The sequence below is a fragment of the Schistosoma mansoni genome, chromosome 5 (genome assembly GCF_000237925.1).
Source record: "Schistosoma mansoni strain Puerto Rico chromosome 5, complete genome".
Classification (NCBI taxonomy): domain Eukaryota; kingdom Metazoa; phylum Platyhelminthes; class Trematoda; order Strigeidida; family Schistosomatidae; genus Schistosoma; species Schistosoma mansoni.
The window spans coordinates 7,007,269-7,014,267 of NC_031499.1; the positions used below are offsets into that span (position 1 = coordinate 7,007,269).

The 6,999-nt window shown below is 41.1% G+C and overlaps 1 non-coding gene across 1 annotated transcript; it reads right to left on the bottom strand.

The window, feature by feature from the left end:
- Smp_tRNA_00565_Arg_ACG.1.1 lies at window positions 1–72 on the bottom strand. The gene has a single exon. It is a non-coding gene (tRNA).
- Window positions 73–6,999: the final 6,927 nt, after the last annotated feature.

The window sequence follows — 6,999 nt, forward strand, 5'->3', positions numbered from 1 at the left end:
CGAGCCTGCCAGGATTCGAACCTGGAATCTCCTGATCCGTAGTCAGGCGCGTTATCCATTGCGCCACAGGCCCCTGGATCCACTATCTCACTTCCTCACATCTTATCTTCTTCGCATCTTCATCACCTATCCTTCTTCCCAGTCAATTCACCACTACTTCTTCCTACTCCTAAATCATTCTCAACAGAACCTCTACCATCTTTGCACTTACTCTTATGTCTCACTTCACTCACTCAACTGGGTTTTTTTCAAATAGTCCGTCCGTCTTTCTTTATGTATAGTAGTTTTCATAGCGGCATATTTGGCTTTTGCTTTCGAGGAAAGCTCCCATGAGTGTCTAAATATATATGTGCACCTATAAACTCAATTTGATTCAGTTTTATACAACACGGTTTATTTCCTAACTAATTATCTGCATCGGTCTCAGTGATGGAAGCCTAGTGTATGATAATTAGACTCTGACGACCACACAAGCTCAACAGTCACAAAAGAGGATCCACAATACATCTTACATACTGTACTTCTATAATTTAATTAATATTTCCCTGTCATGTTTCCTTCAATGAATCAAAGAGGATATCTATATTCCTTCAGTATTCACCAAATTACATCCAAACTGTCATTGGCAGTGTCTACACTATAAATCTGACTGGTCCGTTGTTCCTATTCACAAACACAATAATCATCATGAATGTGTCTGTTGTCTACTCGATGCTGACTTTCCATAGACTGATCATTTGGGAGAGTGATCGTTTGAGAAATAGTCAGTCAGTCAGCTACAACGTAGGACCAGGCACATATATGCATCGGTCCAAGTTGCCATACCTCGTTAGCACAACAAGATCAACACCGGATTAATAGTAGTTAATTTAGTGTTGGTAGTAGTATATAAATTATAGGTTGTATATAAGGATATAGTACAGGAAGGAAGAGAGATATGAAGCAATTTTAGTCTCAAGGTTTAAGGGAAGATAATGAGTGTATACACCTACGCCATTGTGATCGATTCTGAGCCATGTCACACAGAGTCTCCAACCATTGGTTACGATAGTCACGCGGACCCCAACCAGGTAGTCTGCATCTGCCAACATGGCTCAGACTAGAAGTTAGTGACTTCAAGCACTGATGCCATGTTTTGGTTTGGCCGCCCCTAACTCTCTTCCAACCGTCCCCAATACTAGTCATCATAGCGCGTCGTGGTAATCGGTGTTCAGGCATACGTAACACATGGCCCAACCATCTCAGTCGATGAAGATTCATCACCTCATCAACTGATTTACCATCGTTCCCTAATACCCTGCGTCTAACCTCACTATTACTTACCCGGTGATCCCAGCAGATGCGAGCAATATTTGTGGTCAAATACTAGTAACCTACGAGTATCTTCTACTCTTAATGGCCATGTTTCACAGCCGTAAAGTAGAACAGAACGAACTGATGCGCAGTATACTCGTCCCTTAATTGATAGACGGATATCTCGTCTACGCCATAGGTGACGTAAGTTGGCAAAAGCCAAACGAGCTTTTTGAATCCGTGCAGAGATTTCGTCAGACACCAACCCATTAGGGCTGATCAGACTTCCAAGATGAGTGAAGTTGTCGACGCGTTCGACTACTTCACTCCCTATCCTTAGTTCGGGTGTTGACGCAGGCCAGTCCTGGAGTAACAATTTACATTTGGATGGGGAGAAACGCATCCCAAACATCCTGGCATTATTACTGAGTTCCAACAGAAGACTCTGCATTCTGTCAGCGTCTTCACCAAACAGGTCTATGTCATCTGCGTATTCTAAGTCGATAAGTGGACCTCCTGGTAGAAGATCAATTCCTGAAAATCCAGTCGACGAGAGTGTTATTTCCAGCAACAGGTCTATAATGAAGTTAAACAAAAATGGAGATAGTGGACGGCCCTGACGGACACCACTTGAGGTTGTAAAATCATATGACAGTTCGCCATAAGCTCTCACTCGACTGGTAGTGTTCGAGTAAAGAGCCTTCACAAGGTTTATGTACTTCTGAGGTACACCTTTCAATGACAGACACTGCCACAGAACCTCTCGGTCTACAGAGTCAAATGCTGCTTTCAAGTCAAGAAAGACTATCATTGTCGGACGTCGATAAGCATGCCTGTGCTCTAAAACTTGACAAATGGTGAATGTGTTCGATACAGCCACGACCAGGTCTGAAGCCAGCCTGATTTTCTCGTGTTTGCAGTTCACGAGTCTTAGTTAGGCGCCCGATAATTATTGAGGCTAGTATTTTAGATGCTATGTTAGTCAGACTAATCCCTCTATGGTTATCGCAGGATGATTTGGACCCCTTTTTATATATTGGGACAATCAGTGATTGTGACCAGTCGGATGGGATTACATCCGTCTCCCAGATTTTAGCCAGAATATTAGTCAACCTAATCGCTAAAATTGGACCACCATATTTAAAGACCTCTGGAGCCAATCCATCTGGACCAGCTGCTTTTCCTCGTTTCAGATTACTTATAGCCTTTTGAACTTCAAGTAGGGTCGGGGGGCCTACCTCAATGTTCCATTCAGGTTTTCTGGGAATAGTGGGTAGTTGTGCAGTAGCTGAAGGCCAGCTAAACTGCTCCTTAAAGTGTTCCGCCCATCGTTCTAAACGTTTAGGTTGAGAGCAGATAAGGGTTCCGTCTTTTTCGGAGATTGTCTCACTTACACTTGACTTCTTAATTCCGGTTTCTTTTATTAGTCTGAATAAATGCCTGGTGTTGCCTACAGCCGCTGCCTTTTCCATCTCTTTTGCTTTCGTTGCCCACCACTGCTCACGATCGTTCCTTAGACTTTTAGTTAACCTAGATCTAATTTGTTTACGCTCTTCGTCGTGTTCAGAGCCTGATGGGATGAGTTTACGCGAATCCATCAGTGAAATAGACTTAGAGGAAATCTACTGGTTTTTTGGAGCCCTATGGTTTAAATGACTAATAGATGTTACTGCTGTTTCCACAGCTGTTCGTATGTCTTTCCAAGCAGCATCTGGGTCAGTCTCGTTTACAGAACTGCCTAGATGTGAACTCAGTTGTTTCTGGAATTCGCATTTGGCTTTCTCGTCCTCCAGTTCAATCCTAATGGGTCTTCTTAGTGTAATTTTCCTGCGTCCATTGAGGCGCAGACAAATGCGCGCTCGTATTAAAGCGTGATCAGAGTCTAAACAAGTATTCCAATATGAGCGACAATCTTCTATTGAGCCTCTCCAACGATGACTGATGACAATATGGTCTATTTGAGTCCATCGTTGGTTTGGTGCAGGTGGTCACCATGTTAGACGATGTCTCTCCTTATGCATAAAATTAGTGCTTGCTAAAAATAAACGATTGTCTGAGCATAGTTGCAACAGACGATCACCATTATCGGTTCGTTGAGCCGGAATACTAAAACACCCACCTAAATGTCTTTCTGTATGATTTAAGCTGCCTACCTGGGCATTAAAGTCACCCGCTACGACTACTATGTCTGAGCGCTTAGCTTTCTGAAGAAGCTCAGAGAGTTTTCTGTAAAAGTCATCTTTCACTTCATCATGGCTGCAGTCAGTGGGAGCGTAGGCAGAAACGACGAAAAGGCAACGACGTGTGTCCCTATCCTTCCGAGTTCTTACGGAGCCATTTAGCCGGACAGCACACAGGCGACTGTTAACGGGGATCCATTCTAGTAGTGCCTGTTTTGCCCTTGTACTTAGTGCTATGCCTACACCTGCAAGTCCGCGAGAACTAGCCAACGGGTCGCCAGATACACGGAGGGTGTATTTCGTCGGCTGTCCATTTTGGCGAGGTGAGGTCAAGTGAATGACCACACTAGGATCCTGTATGCGTGTTTCGGAGACACAGCATACATCAATGGTACGAGATTCTAGAGTTTTAGCTAAGGAGGCCTGTTGACCGATTTGGCATAGGGTACGTACGTTGAAGGCTCCAATGTGTAGTTTGGAGCGAGGTTTTAGTAGACCTGGGACAGCGTTTCGCGCACTAGAATCGTTGGCCATGGTGACACTTGAGGAGGAAACCGGAACAGGAAGTTTAGTGTTGAAAGTTGAAGTAGAAGGAATAGTAGGAAGTGAAGAAGGAGATTGATTATGAATACAGTGGTCTTGAGTGTTGTTAGAGGTATGAGGGCAGTTATCACTTCCCGGTTGCCCACACCGTGGAAGGATTCTTCTAGAGGTACCTGAAAAGGAAATTGGGTTAGAAGTGGTTTTAATGACCTGAGAGCGTGACCGCAGTGCCCAAGGGACAACTGCTTGAGGTCGGTCACACACGACCTTTTTGTGGGTAGTTTTTGTGTTAGCTCCGTTCTTCAAAAAAACCTTACCGCCGGAGACGGATATCCGTGGGATAAGGCGAGGTGTGCATTTTTAGGGTCGACCTTTTCTAACCCCACCCCTCCTTGTGGGAAGGCAGCATCGCTGTCATGCTGGTTGTCTGAAGGAAACACCTTACTGCTGTCACACCTCTGTACTACTGTACAGAGGTGTACAAGCATACGAACCACCAAATCTGAATCCGATTCTCATGTGAATGTGTTTGGTTTGTGGTAACGCCAGTGATGAGTGCGGAAGCCTAGAATTATCTACGTATTACAATTACATGACATTGTAGATTCCAGCTGTCAAAATTATCGATGGAAAGATGAACTATTGAATGTCAGTGAGTAGTATGGTACACACAAATAGTAAGAACTAAGTGGTGATGATGTTAGGCGACGCAAATTCAGTATTAACTATGGACGAGTCCCAAATAGGACGAAACGCGCGTCAAACTGGATTCCACTGCTAGCCACTATCCACCTCTGCTTACCATTCTAGTGATTGCATGATTACAATGTGATTTATGAATGAAATAAGATGGGTTATGCTTCCCGACCGTTTCTGTAGTGAATGAAAGTACCATAGTTTCACTAAAATGTCAACCTGTATGTATATGTAGTTTATTAATTAACCTCTCTTGTTGATGATTCACCATCCGGATTGATTAAATCTAACTGAATGCCAATGAATGTTGCTTGTCAGTTAAGAAGTATGTTTAGTACACTAAATTATGTAAATACTAATTGTGTGGTAGTTTATTTGAATACCGTTGAGTATTATTGATCATTTCACTTGATGAACTTCCATACTCATATTCAAATAAAACTATTGGAAACGCCTACATATCAATACTGATGTTGTTGTGGTGGTTTAGACCAACCGGTTTGAAGTATGATTACACTAATCAATATTGTTGATTTCGTGTCGGCATTGTTATGTATGATGTGTCGGACTGCGTTAATGTCCACTTATGTGTTTGCTGTTATGTCTGGTAGACATTGCTTTGATAACTTGGTATGCTGTCGCTCGACTCCGTTCATTTTGCTATCCCTCGACAATTGGTAACTACCACGGTTCGTATAACGCAAAGTCAGTGTAATTTAACATGAATAACATAACAGATGATCTGTTTAGAATTAAGTAGGGTTGTTGATGATCTGGCTTATTGTTCTCGGTCAAACACTTCTAAACTAGTGTGCACTACATTGAATGAATTTCCTCAAATCACATTAGAATCGTATTTGGAATAGTGAAGTGATGACATGATCTACAACACACATTGGCATGTGTCTTTGACAGTTGTGAAAATTAAACTCGTTGTCATGACAGTCAAAACCATTAGCCGAACTTCAACTGATGAACCTCAATCCATAAATGATGGATAAATATATTATTGACAAATGATAACAGTAGACTGATTATCTTCTGAAATCCTCTGTGGGATTATCAAACCGTACTAATTGTAACCATACAAATCTCGTCTCATTTTAGTTTTGGTGAGACTATTCAGAGAATCATTGACTAGAGTTTTGAATTTTCAATCTTGTCGCTTCTTCTACATGGAACCTGGATAAAGTGAATTAGGCAAGCAGTACACACTCTCCATCAAATGTTCAATAATAATATACCTACTAAACGACAATTTGGCCAATTATTATCTCAAAAGCACTCAGACGATTGAAGAGACTATCAGTATTTAACAACGACATTCAACGATCTGAATGAAATCGAGCAATAATAGATGATTTCCATCCTGGTGAAATGAATGATGTTAAGGTTACAATTTCACAGTCGACATGTCTCTACACATACCTTGTATAGTGATCGGATTAGCCATTAAATCATGCCAACTATGCTAACATTTGATAATTGTTTTCAGAAACCTATGTTGATACTGAAGAACTCATATTGACTGAGATTCCCAGGTGACAAGCTATGGTTGACTTACCAACAAACTACCATCTCTAATCACTTCCATACAATTAATTAAAGCACATCCATCTGACATGTACTACAGGCTTGTTGCATCCTTTAAAACGAACCGAATTCTCCAAATCTAGTTTTCGGTAAAATGTCTTGATAAACAGAAAGGGAACAGCTTCCCATATTCTATATTCAGTCACGTGAAGTTCAAAATAACACAGTTACATGAATAGGACATTATACTTGGGGTGATATGGATTACATTCACACTGACATATTGTAAGGGAACTTTGTGGTGCAAGCGAATCGGAGGAGAGAGATATAGTACAAACCACATCTATATTGTTTAACACTTTGAAGGAACTTCTATTGTAATGTGGTGATGTGGCCTATGTAAGTCAATACTTTTTATTATTTAATTTATGGAATTCTGCTAAAGACTCTGAAGTTTCACCATCACGATTAAGCAAACGAATATACAGATATGACAGAGATGAGAGAATGTATGTACACAACCAGGCGACGAAATAAACCAGATAACGATAATTCATAGTGAGCTTATCTAGATTTGGATATATACTGTATTGATATTTAATGATTTTAACTTTCACACTGTAAACAAATGGAAGATCAAAAGCTAATGGTAATACAAGATATGTAAACTCATTCAATAGACAAAGTATATATATACTATGAAAGTGATCAATGGTGAATTCTATACAACATGTATAATAGTGTTGCGCATCCA